The 16,233-nt window shown below is 38.1% G+C and overlaps 1 non-coding gene across 1 annotated transcript; it reads right to left on the reverse strand.

Moving 5' to 3' along the window:
- Positions 1-13,028: 13,028 nt before the first annotated feature.
- LOC112436927 (small nucleolar RNA SNORD37) lies at positions 13,029-13,094 on the reverse strand. The gene has a single exon (XR_003025595.2). It is a non-coding gene; the product is annotated as a small nucleolar RNA SNORD37 (small nucleolar RNA).
- Positions 13,095-16,233: the final 3,139 nt, after the last annotated feature.

Genomic DNA, 16,233 nt, shown 5'->3' on the forward strand with positions numbered 1-16,233 from the left:
GGAGGTCCCATTGGTTTAATTTCTGTTTTCTTCTCACTTTACTCTGATCCTACAAGGATGCAAATGGAGTAAAAGTGGAATCAGCCAGAATAATTTTCCCCAATGAAGACAAATAAATCAGTACAAGAGAAAATAATATACATGTCAACAGTCAAGACCGTATATGACTCCAGTATGAACAGCAATAAGCACTTGACTCTAGCCTCCACTCTAAAACTTGGGGGCATATGATGAAAAGCTGATGTCAGTGATTCTACTTTTGGGGATTCAAATACTGATATTCTTTGACACGTTCTACTCACAAGCAAGAATAAAGATTCAGAATAACAGCCAACTTTGTCCCTGAAGATCTGTGAAGCCCGAACAGAGCTGTAAGAAGCTCCTTCACTGAGTCTTAATCTTAAAACCACTGAAAAGTTCTGCCTTACAGGCCAAAGGTCTTGTGTGTTTGCATGTGGAAAAAGATGAGCTTGATGAACTACTACCAATAATGATAGTTAAGCTTGGTACAACAGGGCCTTGATCATTTCATCTTAAAAGAAACTGTATAATAAGTTGCAGCAAGGGAAAGAAAAGGAAGTATGAGATGTTCCACAGAGTTCCTCTGTCTTGTTTTCTGTCTGGATATATGACAACAATATTTCTATTGAATAATCAGGACACTGTCTTTTAATCATAATTGGATGTTATGGTTGTCTTCCATGCAAGCTGCAGATGACTGCCCCTCCACAAACAGTCATCAAATTATGCCACTTGAATGCCCCAAAATGGAGAGATGGGCGTGGGAAGAGAAAGACACCTCAGCAACACAGAGCTGAGATAACACTGTGAGTTTTATTTAATTCCTACTTAACGTTATTTTGCATAGTAAACAAAAGGGATATTTTTGAAAATCCCTTTGGATAATTTCTGCCACCTAAAATTCTGAGCATTTTGACTCACTGCCTTATAAAAAGAATCAATTAATTGAATAAGAGAAGGGATTCTCCCCTGATCTTTTCAAGAATCCTTAAAAGGCACATTTCTCACTAAGGATCTTGAAAGTGTATTTCTAGCCAATCCCAGGAGTCACTGCTCAGAGATTTACATTTCACAAATGTAATCAACAGCCTAAGCAGAATATTGACGTTTGGACTGCAGAGCTCTGCTACCTGCCGCATCACTGCCATCCTGAATACTGCTGTGGAATTGCCTCCTATGCGGAGTTTATATTGAGGGTTCTAATGGTACTTCCCAACAGAAACCAAAGCAGATGTGTAACACAGGCCAAGAAGACCCCTTCAGCATTGAGACAGTATTCCCTGCATGCCCCAAATTAAAAAGTAGTTTCAAATAAAATATATGACCACAGTAGAGATGTTATGTACAGTCTGAGGCAACTCCCACGACCACCTCCTGAACGCAAAACCTCGACCAATTCCTTTTTCTTCATAGCACTTACGACTCTCCTGAATTGTTTCTTTCTCTGTGTATTGCTTTACTCTTCCACTAGAAGCACACACACCCCATGAGGATGGAGACTTGGACTTGGTCACTATGGCAGCCACAGCATGAGAGCATGCCTGCTCCACAACTGATGCTCAGAAAACACCTCTTGAACAAATTAATGACAGAACGCTCTTGCCAGTGTGGCCGTTAAACACAGAACACTGCTCCAGAAGATGAGAAGGTAGATTCAGACATTCATACATCTGCCACGCGAGTGAACATTACACCTGTGCACCACTTACAGAATTCAGGATGCAGAGCACAGAGTTTATGTGAGGAAGCTTCGTCTTAAAGGAAATTTCAGGGCCATTATCAGAGCTCACTCTCCCATAATCTTGATTATTATTTGACAATTCTAGCAGGCCCAGAGAGGAGGCTACACAGCACTGCTGCATTTGCAACAGATCTCATCTAAATCGTAGGCCTCTGTTGAAGACAGAGGTTACACTGGTCAATAAATTGATGAACATGTCTTCCAAAATATTGTTTCACTGTGCCCTTTGCTGAAGTGTTGAAATCACTATGAGCTCTTCAAAATTATGGTATAAATGTCCCTAGAAGTTATGCTGGGAATGTACAATATGGCTTTTCATAGGACAAAAAAGAAAAAGAAAACCTTTTAAAAGCTTATCCCCTACCAGGAATTAGGGGGAGGAAAGCATCTTGGAAAAGAATATCCCTCAGTCTTCATGTTTCATCGTCACAAAAACACAGTTGTAGACCCATAGACCCTCAGGGAACTTTGTATCTATGAAACTCAGTATTTACAGAAAATCCTAAAATGGCCTTCAAACCTGAATAGCATACCTTTATGAAATCACAGAGGGTCTGACACAACCTAGAGAACAAACAACTTGTAGGCTAAGAAGTAGGTTTCTGATCCATAGCACATTTTAGAGTATTCTGAATAGTAATGTTGCATTCCAAGGGTATGATTTACAATCCTCCCTAAATCTGGTCTCCAGAGCTGACTTAGGCTAATTTCTAGATCCTACTGCATCTACTTAGATCTTGTTCCCCATATATTTTGAAAGCTAAATGCAAAACATGTACACTATTGGTGGCTATATTTTAGGTGAGGAATACAATTCTTCCCCATAGTGGCAATACAGCATCCTCTCAGTTATAAATATCTTCACTTCAATGAGAAACGATGATGAAATTCTTTTTGAAGACTCTCAAAGGGCTTGCAGATTTTTAAAAATATTACTGCCACTTTGTTTGGAAGAAATACAGTTTGGTCGTAAAACCATCATTTGTGATTGGATTTATGAACACAACATGCATTTGCATGCTGTGCATGAAAACCCTGCACCAAAGAGTGGTTTCAAACAAGGAAACTGTTGCTAGTTAGAATGTTCTCACCTGCATTATCATTAACAAATTTCAAGTTCCCTCAACCTGTTGAAAATAAAGGTAATTCAAATGAATTACCTTTGCATGAACAGTCTATCAACTTCAAAATTCCTCATAACTTCATTGAGTTTTTTCCAATTAAAAAGGGAAATTCCTTTTATATATACTCCGAAGTGCTTTTTCTTTTAAAGTCAGATTGGGGAAAAGCATCTTTCTTTTTATGTATTCTATTTGTGTCTTGCTAAGCACTTAAGGTCTATCTGTAACTAGCTTAGAACATTTTCTTATCATCGAGCACAGTACTTAAGAGTATGTTTTTTTTTAAAAAAAGAGTTGCCTACTAAATCTAATGTATTTATTCAGCAATCCTGATTAAGCACCAGAAAGCTATTACTAGATTTTTTAAAAAGTAAATAAGTAACTTACATTAAAGAAGCTTACATTTGAGGAATCACCACACTATTTTCCACAATGGTTGAACTAATATACATTCCCACCAACAGTGTAAAAGTGTTCCTTTTTTCTCCACAGCCTCACCAGCATCTCTTATTTTTTGACTTTTTAATAATAGTCATTCTGATTGGTGTGAGATGGTGCCTCACTTTGGTTTTGATTTGCATTTCTCTATCCATCAGTGACATTGAGCTTTTCTTCATATGATTGTTGGCTGCGTGTAGGTCTTTTGGAAAATGTCTGTTCATGTCCTTTGCCCATGTTTTAATGGGTTTGTTTTTTTCTTGTAAATTTGTTTAAGTTCCTTAGAGGTGCTAGATGTTAGACCTTTGTCAGATGCGTAGTTTGCAAAAGTTTACTCCCATTCTGTAGGTTGTCTGTTTACTCCATTGATAGTGTCTTTTGCTGTGCAGAAGCTCTTTAATATTTCTATACTATAAAGTAGAAGGAAATAAGGGTTCAGTAAAGGTACATGTAAGATCTTACGCTAAAAAATGGAAAGGGGTAATTAGGACCTGGGGGATCTGGTAAAGCTTCTTGAGAAGTTGTCATTTTTGTTTGGTTTGAACAATTGGTAGAATTTTTATCATTGGAAAATGAGGGATTCTGAGGGAAGGGGAAGCCTCTGATTCAATAATTTGGAGACTTCTCTCAAATTCAGTGGCAAGCACAGACCAAAATTTTATGAAAGCAAATGCATTGAACTGATATTGGAGATGTAAAATGAATCCCAAGGTACACTTTCCAATAACAACAGTAAGGCAATCCTCAAAGAATTTGGCAACTGTCTAAATTATTTGAAGTGAAATAATTTCCACAGATGACATCTATATTTTAAATATCCAATATTTCTACACTGAGAGTGTATAAATTAAGATTCTTTATTTTATTCATTTTTACTGTGCTCCTTAAGAGAAACAAGAATTCCTCTATGAAGTAAAATGCAAAGTAGAATACATTTGGCAAAATCATACCAAGCACATGTAAAACAACATCATCACACCAGCTGCTGATTTCGTCCCAGTGTTTTATCCTGTCAATAAGAAAATCCTTGATGTGCTACTGAATACACAGTTATCTTGACAGCCATCTTCATGTAATATTCAAGATAGCTTTTACACAGTCTCAGTTATAATATTAGCCTGAGATCTAATGCTTACTCTTTATTTAAGGGATGATGAACTTGATTTGATGGTTTCTCTGCTGTGAGCCAGTTCAGACTCACAATTCTCCTGGGCAGATTTCACTATCTTTAACTGACCGTAAGTTTAAGATGTTCCTAGCCAAAACCCTGTTCTTATCAATTACTGTTCTACACTACTAGTTTTACCCAGATTTAACTCAAGAGCTATTTTCATCAGCTTTCCATCATGTACTGGGCCTGACCTTTGAAATATTGTAGCCGTTGCATTGCCATCATCCAAGATAAGAAAGAACTGTCTTAAAAGCTCTATCTTGGTTCAAAAGAAAAGAAAAAGTATTCTATGACATTAACTATTTCAAAGCTCTTTTACTATTGCCAATCGACACAAGATTATTGGGATGTAGTTTCCCAGATTGAGATACGTGTTTGAGAAGGAAGGAAGAAAAAAAGAAAAGGGAGAAAGGAGAGGAAGGGAGGGAGGAAGGGAAAAAATTGGGTAAACACAAGCCCCTGAAATAAGGTCTGATGATTTCCCCCTTCCCTGGTTTTAAGAAGTATACAAGCTCTATATTCAAGAATTGAATAGTACACTTAATCTATAAGTAATTTCAGATGCTGAGTTCTAGATGCAGCATTATAAATAAGATGACAGGGACTTATATTACTGCTGAGAAAACTGGGTTTGATAAACTAAAGATGCCCATGTGTGTCAGTCATGCTCCTGGTGAGAACAGGTGGCTCGCTGCATAATGAGAGGAATATTCAATTAACTATTTACAAAGCTATGGATGACATGTAGGGAAGCCACAGAGAGAGTACAGTATCTAGAGCTAGTAAGAGTAGAAGGCCGTCACTGTCCCCAGGCCTAAAGGAGGTAGAGCAGTCAAAGGAAACAAGAGACAAGGGAGGCTGCGAGGACAGGGCCACCTGGCAGAGCCATAACCTTAAACTATGTAGTCACTTCTTGGCAACTCTGCAGGTAGGGAGCCAACCTCACTTTTAACCCTCCCTCTGATGCCCAGCTGGTTTACCCCATTGGTGAAAATCAGTGGGTGAGGGAACCAGTGAGCAAGGAAGCTTACTGTTCTATTCCAAATAGGTCCTACCAGCAGCAGAGAGTAGGGATCAGGAAACAGAATGAAGAATAGATCTAAAAGGACTCACAGCAGAAATCCAGTACATCATATTAGTAATACGGATTAGGCCCAGTACTGTAAATCAAAAATTTGTGAAGAAAGAATAACAGGAAAAAACTCAAACTCCTTATTTCATCTATGAAAACTCTGACCCTAGAGTCTTAAAATGTAGACAATTTCAAAGATTTTGAGTAGAACATACATACTCCTAAAATTATATATGCATAAGCATATATAACATACATACTCCTAAACATACATACTTCTAAAATTATATATGCATAAGCATGCTCGCACACACATATACACACAGAGTACAGCAAAGTGATCTAGTTATTACAGACTCAAAAAAAATTGGTGGGGAATTGGCAGACCAGTAACCTTGCTGGCTCCATATACAAAAGGTATTATGCATGAGAATACTGTTAGGGGTTAGAAGAAAGTGAGAAGTTTTGGGAATTGAGACACAAGGAGAGGTATGGTAATAAAGAATGGCACAATGGCTTTCCTTCAGGCTTCTTGGACTTATTGTGAGCTATCGTGCAGTTACTAATTTAAGCACACTTCACTCAAACATGAAGAGAAATCGAGCATCTGATATGATTTGGCTGTGTCCCCACCGAAATCTCATCTCAAATTGTAATCCCCATTTGTCAAAGGAGGAACCTGATGAGAGGTGATTGAACTATGGGGGCAGTTTCCCCCATGCTGTTCTCATAACAGTGAGATTTCATGAGATTCAAGAACCCACTGATGGGCTCTTCCCCATTCACTCTCATTCTCTTTTTCCTGCCACCTTGTGAAGAAGGTATTTGGTTTTCCTTTGCATTCCACCATTATTATAGTTTTTCTGAGGCTTTCCCCACCATGTGGAACTGTGAGTCAATTAAACCTCTTTTCTTTATAAATTATCCAGTCTCACATATTCTTTATAGCCGTGTGAAAACAGACTAATACAAGAAATTGGCATCTTGAAGAGTGGGGCACTGCTATAAAGATAACCTGAAAACGTGGAAGTGACTTTGGAACTGGGTAATGAGGAGAGGTTGGAACAGTTTGGAGGGCTTGGAAGAAGACAGGAAAATGTGGGAAAGTTTGGAACTTCCTAGAGACTTGTTGAATGGTTTTGACCAAAATGCTGATAGTGATGTGGACAATGAAGTCCAGGTTGAGATGGTCTCAGATGGAGATGAGGAACTTCTTGAGAACTGAAGCAAAGGTGACTCTTGCCATGCTTTAGCAAAGAGACTGGTGGCATTTTGCCCCCGCCCTAGAGAAGTGTGGAACTTTGAACTTCAGAGAGCTGATTTAGGGTACTTGGCAGAAGAAATTTCTAAGTAGCAAAGCATTCAAGAGGTGATAGAGCATAAAAGTTTGGAAATTTTGCAGCCTGACCACGTGGTAGAAAAGAAAAACCCATTTTTCGGGGAGAAACTGAAGCCAGCTGCAGAAATTTGCATAAGTAACATCGAATGTTAATCACCAAGACAATGGGGAAAATGTCTCCAGGGCATATCAGAGAACTTCGTGGCAGCCCCTCCCATCACAGGACCAGAAGCCTAAGAGGGAAAAATTGTTTTGTGGGCTGGGCCCAGGGCCCTGATGCTCTGTGCACCCTTGGGATATGGCGCCCTGCATCCCAGCTGCTTCAGCTTCAGCTGTGGCTAAAAGGAGCCAACATATATCTCAAGCCATTGCTTCAGAGGCTGCAAGCTCCAAGTCTTGGTGGCTTCCATGTGGTGTTGGGCCTGTGGGTGCACAGAAGACAAGAGTTGAGCTTTGGGAACCTTGGCCTAGGTTTCAGAGGAGGTATGGAAACACATGGATGTCTGGGCAGAAGTCTGCTGCAGGGGTTGAGCCCTCATGAAAAAAATCTCTGCTAGGTCAGTACGGAAGGGAAATGTAGGGTTGGAGACCCCACACAGAGTCTGCACCGGGGCCCTGCCTAGTGGAGCTGTGAGAAGAGGGCCACTGTCCTCCAGACCCCAGTATGGTAGATCCACCAACAGCCTGCATGTGCACCTGGAAAAGTCACAGTCACTCAACGCCAGCCCATGAAAGCAGCTGGGGGGTGCTGTACCCTGCAAAGCCACAGGGGCAGAGCTGCCCAAGGTCGTGGGAACCCACCTCTTGCATCAGTGTGCCCTGGATGTGAGACATAGAGCCAAAGGAGATTAGTTTGGAGCTTTTGATTTAATGACTGGCCCACTGGATTTCAGACTTGCATAGGGCCTGTGGCCCATTTGTTTTGGCCAATTTCTCCCATTTGAAATTAGAGAATTTATCCAATGCCTGTACCCCATTGTATCATGGAAGTAACTAACTTGTCATTCTCACATGTCAAGGGAGGGACCTCGTGGGAGGTAATTGGATCATGGGGGCAGTTTCCCCCATGCTCTTCTCATGATAATGAGTGAGTGATTTCTCATGAGATCTGATGGTTTTATAAGGGACTCTTCCTTCTTCACTTTCTCTCTTTTTTCCTGCCACCTTGTGAAGAAGGTGCTTGTTTCTCCTTTGCCTTCTGCCATAATTGTAAGTTTCCTGAGTCCTCTTCAGTCATGCTGAAGTGTGAGTCAATTAAACCTCTTTCCTTTATAAATTACCCAGTCTCCAGTATTTCTTTATAGCAATGTGAAAATGGACTAATACAGTATCTTTATATTTTCTGTAACTATCTGATCTCACTCATAAAGTTCCAACATGTTAGGTAGCAGAAGAAGGAGAAAGAGCCGACATTAGGTATACAATTGTCATAGCCCATTTGTGTTGCTATAATAGAATACCACAGACTGAGTAATTTATAAATAACAGTGTTTCAGTTAGCTTACAGTTTTAGGGACTGGTAAGTCAATAAGCATGGTGCTGGCATCTGGTGAGGGCCTTCTTGCTGCATCATAACTTGGCAAAGGGCTTCACATGGTGAGGGTAACAGTGTGCTGTTTAGGTCTCTCTTCCTCTTCTTATAAAGCTACCAGCCCCATTATAGGGGTCTCACCCAATAACCTTATCTTATTATAATTACCTCCCAAAAGCCTCACCTCCAAATACCATCAACATATAAATTGGGATATTGCATTTCCAACACATCAAATTTAGGAGACGCATTCAAACCACAGCAATAATCCACTAATTTCTGTCAATCTGTCAATTTGAATTTTTAAAGGTAACTTAGCCTTTTTTAACATAAATATCCAACCATTCTGATTTCTTCTACCACATCCTGCTTTACTCCAAGATGGCAACTGAGGGTAAGCAAAAGTAGAGCCTAAGGGGCCTCTAATGGGGGGAGAAAGGAGGAATCCACATCCAGGTCTTTTTACTTGTTCTCCAGCAGTACATCTCAGATGCCTGGTAGCTAGCCCCACTAGCACCTATGCTCAGTTCTCTCACCATTCAGTCAGAGACTGGAGTTGTCCCTGCCAATTATGCCCCAGCTCATGAGCACCTGTGGATGCCAAGAAGCCCTGAGAAGCGGCTGTGGTTCCCCCTTGGTTCTAGTCCCAAGAGGTCTGCCCCACAGCCCTCAGCCGCAGGGCCACTCGTCTCCACTACTATGATTTCCTCTGGTGAGTTTCCCATTCAGATTTAATTATCCATCCCTCTTCAATGTCCTACCCACTCCATTTGGGTAAAAGGAACAGCTCAAGAAAGCCAAACTCAAACATTCCTCATCCATGCACGCTGTACCTTTCCTCTAAGGTATCATCCAGGAACACCTCTGGATAAATGTAATTCCCCCAGTCACAAAGGCTGGATTTGGGTGCAGAAGGAGATTAGGATGTATTCATACACTGCCTCTTCTACCTTGCTCTCCGCTTATTCTTTCCACAATCACCAAGACTGGCGAGGACAGCTTTTCTCTAAATAGTAGCCTGCGATCTCCCCATGGAATAAGTTACTCAAGCTGCAGTACAGAAGTTCTCAACATGGGGCCTGTAAGCCTTTTTCAGCAGGTCTGCAAGATCAAAACCATTCTCATATACTAAAATGTTACTTTCCTTTTCACTCTCATTCTTTTACACTCATACAGTGCCATTTTCCAGAAGCTACATGATGTGTGGTGTCTTAAAACACTGAACACAGAAGACATGAGAATCTAGGTGCTTTCTATGAAGCCAGACATTTGCAAAATATTAAGCAGTGCCACTCTTCTAATTTTTTCCTAGTTTCAGAAAATATAGTTTTTTAAAAGAAAAATATTTAAGGTAACATGTAATGAGTTTATTATTGATTTTTATTGCTATCACTGATATTTTAAAGTCAACTTATAGTCAAGCACCACATAACATTTTAGTCAATGACGGACAGTATATACAACAGTAGTCATATAAGATTATAATAAAGCCGAAAAAATTCCTATTGCCTAGTGAAATTGTAGCCATCACATTGCAGCACAATGCATCACTCAGGTGTTTATGGTGAAGCTGGTGCAAAAAAACCTACTGTGCTGCCAGTTGTATGAGAGTCCAACATATACAATTATGTACAGTATGGAATACTAATAGTGATCACAAATGACTAGGTTACCAGTTTATGTATTTACTATACTGTACTTTTTTTATTATTTCAGAGTATACTCTTTCTACTTACAAAAAGAAAAAAAAAAAAAGCTGTGAAACAGCCCCTCAGGCAGGTCCTTTAGTAGGTATTCCAGAAGAAGGCCTTGTTACGGGAGATGACAGCTCCATGTATGTTATTGCCCCTGAAGACCATCTAGTGGCACAAGATGTGGAAGTGGAAGACGGTGATATTGATGATCCTCACCCTGTGCAGGCCTAGGCTAATGTGTGTGTTTGTGTCTTTGTTTTTAACAAAAAAAAAAATTTACAAAGAAAAACAAACAATTGTAAAAGTAGAAAAAAACTTATAGAATAAGGTTATAAAGAAAATATATTCTTACATCTGTACAATGTGTTAAGTGTTATTACAAAAAAGTTAAAAAGTTTTAAAATAATTTAAAAGTGTACAAAGTAAAACATTTACAGTGAGCTAAGGTTATTTTATTATTGAAGAAAGAAAAGTTTTTAAGTAAATTTAGTGTAGCCTAAGTGTACAGTGTTTATAACGTCTACAGTAGTGGACAGTAATGTTCTAAGTCTTCACATTCACTCACCACTCACCCACTGACTCCCAGAGCATCTTCCAGTCCCACAGGCTCCATTCCTGCTAAGTGTCCTACACAAATGTGCCCTTTTTAAAAATCTTTCTTACCATATTTTTACTGTATCTGCTCTATGTTTAGATGTATTTAGATACACAATTAATTACCATTGTGTTACAATTGCCTACAGTATTCAGTAGAGTAACATGTTGTACAAGTTTGTAGCCAAGGAGCAACGGCTAGACCATATCACCTAGATATGTAATAGCTTAGACCATCTAGGTTTGAGTAAGTCCCTTTGTGATATTCCCACAATGATGAAATCACCTAATGACACATTTCTCAGAATGTAGCCCCATCATTAAGTGACACATGACTGTATATTTAATTATTTTATAACTTCTCAGTTTAAAGTCCTATTAAGTAAATATCAATAACTCACATAAATCAAAAGCTTTTACGGTCTTCCATAATTTTTTAAGAGTTAAAAAGCATCTTGAGACCAAAAATTTGAGAACTTCTGTTCCAGTCTCCAGGCCCACTACTTAACATTTTTTTTAAAAAAAAGCATTATTTAGAGACCACCCTACAAAGCCACAGCCTCACTAAAGAGCTCAAAAAATGAATGCTGACTAAATTCTTCTGTTCCGGGCAGCATCAGGGTTCTCCCTCTCTCGGTTTATACTTGAAGGTAAAATGTTCAAATCCTGATGGTAATATGACTCAAAGAGGGGAATTTTTAAAGTTCCAGTTCAGTATCTGCAAGATACTCTCCTATGTGAGAGGTCTAAGGAGACAATAAACCAAGTGTGAGATTCCGGGCTCAGGTGGGGCCCCTTCAGGGACCCAAGAAACCAAGGCTAACTGAGCATTTGGGGGTTGCGAGGGCAGACATTCTTGTCCACATCAATGCCCCATGTCTTTGAGGGCTCCAGGTGGCACACATGCGGACAGGACATCAGTCTCCCAAGGGCTTCTGGTGTGGGGACTAGTGAGGACTCTTGATGAAGAAGTTCACATAGGAGATGGTGAACAAAACTTATCCTAACACATGAAGCTACTAGAAGAAATGTAAAAGCATGGCAACTGACATCCTGGGCAAACAGATGGGGGCCAGGCACTGTCAAAAGCCCACTATTAATCCTGATGAAACAACACTTTTACCTGTGGGCTGCTGAGGCCTGAGACATGCATACGAATTATATGCCTATGATCAAGTACTGGTGCACCATAAGTTGTTATAGAAATATAATACAATCTATATATTACAGTTGATCAGCCAGCCAAAGAATTTAAGGATAAATTATTCTTGTAAACATAGAATAATTTTTATTTCAAAAATGTTAAAGTAAAAATTATAACAATCAGAATTTATATTTTTTGAAGCTGGATATTGTTCTAAATCCTTACTTAGAGTGAATCCTTATCTAATTGTCTGATAAACTCTGAAATATAGATATTATCATTATCATCCTCATTTTAGACTTGAGGAAACTCGGGAAAGAGGTTTGCCCAAGGCCACACATTAGGAAGTATTAATAAAATATGATTTTTAAATTTTTTCTCCCCAAATCTACCTTCACAGCAAAAATCAGTCACCCTGTAATGATACACATTTACATAAAGCTTCAGTATATTTGTAATATAAAAGCTCCATTTCTCAACTCTTCATCACAGCCCACCCGCCTTGCTCACAGATACCCATCTCAAATGGTCCTGAGAAAAGCAATCTCGTTCAATTTGCTAAGGGGGCAAAAATTCCCAATAAGGTTTAGTGATTGCCACAGTTGGAATGTTCTGAAATCAGGGCCATGTTCCTGTCATGGCAAATTAGGTCAGCATGGTAAGACATGGAACCATGCATAGGATGACGGAATGTAAAAGTACATTATTAGCTGATGTCCTCTCTGTTTTATTTTTCCCCGGTGACATTTAACAAATTGAATGTAAATGTTCAGAAACACACAATGTTCTGTTAGATGGTTTAAAAGACGTACGTGGAGGAAAGAGTAGCACGTGAACTGGCAGGCAATATCATGACATTGACTATTGTGTACATTTCAGAAAATGTTATTTTTCCAAGAACGTCTTTTAGAAGTTATCCTTTAAGTTGTCCAGTACTTTTTTGCTCAAGCTGTTGTTTTTAAGTACGGCAGAAGTAATTCTGTAAACCTCTAGGTGGTATTATAGAAACATGGATGTTTAAAATATACAACCTTATAATTGGACATGGTGATATTATTCAAAATTAATAAAAGCGTGACTATTTTAAACTACCCTATTGAATACCAGAAAATGATTTTTTAATTTTTTAATTTTTTAAAGTTTTTCTTTTTTTTCCCCATAGTCTCAGATGCTAGATTTCTTCAATAGACATCAAGTCAAAGTAAAAAAAATATTGGTCGTCACCTACTATTTTAAGTCTTATATATTCCAGACAATAAGTAAGACAAAATGGCAGGATAGTTTGGTGGCTACTGACGTGGGCTCTGTAACCAGATTTTTTGGTTAGAATCTTGACTCTACTACTTACTGGCTGTGTGACATTGGGTGAGTTACTTAACTTCTCTGTCCCTCTATTCCCCTGTAGTGTGAAATAAGTTTAATAATACCTCACCAGAATTTTTATGAGGAATAAATGAGTTAAACATATAGAAAGTACTTAGATAACTGCTCAGTATGTAGTAGGTACTCAATATAAGTTAGCTATTAGTATCATCTTATAAATGCTTGACTTTTACTGCCATTTTAATCTAAATGTTTTGCAGATAAAACCCAAATGAACCACAACTTCCCTCACCAGTGTTAAAGCAAATCAAAACTCAGAGATATATTTAAAAGAACTACAAATCTAAATTCAAAGAGCCTGAAAAAAACTTAGATTTTACTGATGTTTTATTGCAGATACAGAAGTATTCACAGAAAAAATTCTAGCACATGTGCTTTCTGAAATAACGTTTGTGTTTGCCACATACATTTTTAAAAGATCTCTGTGACTATTGTATACATAAGGATATCATGAAGGAAGCATTTAAGAGTTGCTGCAGTTGTTCAAAGACGAGATGAGGTTGGAATGGACAATAATCATGGAAACAGAGATGCACAAAAGCAGAGATTCTTTACTAAATATTTAATAAATGTAATGTGGAGCTGCTTCCCCACAGATACAAATATGTAGCTATAGAAAAGAACAAGTCTGGGTGAAGATGTGGAGAAATTGGAACCCTCACACAAAGCTAGTGAGATTATAAAATGCAGCCATTTTGGAAAACAGTTTGGCAAGTCCTCAAAAAATTAAACACAGAGTTTGCATATGACCAGAGATTCTATTAATACTCTCAGGTGTATACCCAAAAGAATTAAAAACATATGTCTACATAAAAAAAACTTGTACACAAATGTTCATAGCATCATTAATTACATTAGCCAAAAAGTGGAAAGAACTCAAATGTCCATCAAATGATGAATGGAAAAATAAAGTGCAGTATATGCATGTCATGAAATAATATGCAGCCATGAAAAAGAATGAAAAAAATTTTGTGAGACAGGGCCTCACTCTGTTGCCCAGGCTGGAGTGTAGTGGAGTAATCATGGCTCACTGAAGCCTCAACCTCCCAGGCTCAGGTGATCCTCTCACCTCAGCCTGCCTAGTAGCTGGGACCACAGACATGCACCACCATGCTCAGCTAATTTTTTGCATTTTTTACAGAGACAGAGTTTTGCATGTTGCCTAGGCTGGTCTTGAACTCCTGGGCTCAAGTGACCTGCCTGCCTCAGCCTCTCAAAGTGCTGAGATTGCAGGCATGAGCCACCTGTAAGCCCTGCCAGGAATAAAATACTGATAAATGCTACAACACGGATGAACCTTACAAACATTATGTTAAATTTCTTTAAAAACAGTCAGATACAACAAGCCACATATTTGATGACTCCATTTGTAAGAAATATCCTTAGTAGGTAAATCCAAAGAGACAAAGAGTAAATTTGTGGTTGCCAGGACGTGGGAGAAGGAAGAATGGAGAGTAACTGCTAATGGGTACAGGGTTTCTCTTTGGGATGTTGAAAATGGTCTGAAATTAGATGGTGGTGATAATAGTATAACTCAGTGAACACACTAAAAAAATTTGAATTGTACACTTATAGAAGTAAATTGTACAGTATTTCCCTATATTCCATTGAAGTTGTTACTAAAAAGTACAGAAGAATTCACTTATATTAAAAAGATATCTGAAGAGCTACTTATTTACCTCTTCAAAAATGGATGATTTCTAGAAAAATACTGAGGGTCCCCTTATGAAGTTTTGCTTGAGGATAAGGAATTTAAACTTCTGGCAATGTAGACTAACAATATTGGTTATCTTCTGGCAGATGCAGCCTGTAGATAACAGTTATTACTTAGTGATGTGTTACAAACAATGAAATAATTCTGAGCTCAACCATAGAAAGGAAGAGTAATTAAAAGTTAACCAACATCGCCAAAAAATAAGAAATTTTTTTCATAGTACTTAAAGCAGAAGTGGACTAGGCTTAAAAATAAAAGATATTCTTATACAATTAGAATGATCACCAAGGAACAACTGGCACAATGTCTGGTGGAGTGAAAGAGGACTCATTTTCTAAGCTTTCTATGTCATCTTTTAAAAAAGCCAATTGGATACGCTTAACACTCACCAAGTTGTTTTGTGGTCACTGAAACTTGTATACCCTTGAGCTTTATATGAGAGGAAGATGCACCCAAATACTCGGAAGTTGAAAACCAAGATTTTCAGCTTTACAAATTGCAGCATTATGACATATTTTAAAATTTATTATGTGCTGTAGGTATTTTACTAAATACTTTTCTTAATGCATTTATTGCAGCTTAATAACTTTAGGTATATTGCTATAGAAGGAGGCTCAAATATTCTTGCCTTTTTTCATTGTAAAGTCCATAAACACCCATAAATGCACCAAAGCTCTTGAAATTATACATACGGATTATTAGAGATGAAGAATGATACAGGATCAGATCATTGTTTCAGTTTTATGTCTATCACTTTTAGTCTCTTTCTCATTCCATTGTGAACCAAAGAACTCTCTACAACAGCTCTGAACATTATCAGGATGTTCTTTCCCATCCAAACTGTGAAGGAGGAGATAGGGAAATAACAGAGAAAAAAAATTACACTCTGCCACAGATTCTGTTTTAGGATTATAAAAATTTTTCAGTTAAGTGTACCAGGTTATCAAGGTGGTAATTTCATACTTGCTCTGAAACATTGAAAATATTGATAAACTTAAAATATAGATGTTTGGCTGAAAGAATGAGCTGGAATCAGTCCCAAATACTTTTTGGCAGAAATAATAGGAACCTGCTTCTTCAAATCTTGTAATGATGCCAAATGTTCTCTCTTTCATCAACTTTTTATTTAAAATGTCCACCTTCCAAGTGTAAAATAATAGTAATTAATTAAAGGTAGTACAACAAATGCTGTATATTTTTTCTAAAATTTCCATGCCAAGTCGACTCAACCTTTATGCTGTAAAAACATATTTATATTTTCTGTAATTAG

The sequence above is a fragment of the Pan paniscus genome, chromosome 14, assembly GCF_029289425.2.
Source record: "Pan paniscus chromosome 14, NHGRI_mPanPan1-v2.0_pri, whole genome shotgun sequence".
Taxonomy (NCBI): domain Eukaryota; kingdom Metazoa; phylum Chordata; class Mammalia; order Primates; family Hominidae; genus Pan; species Pan paniscus.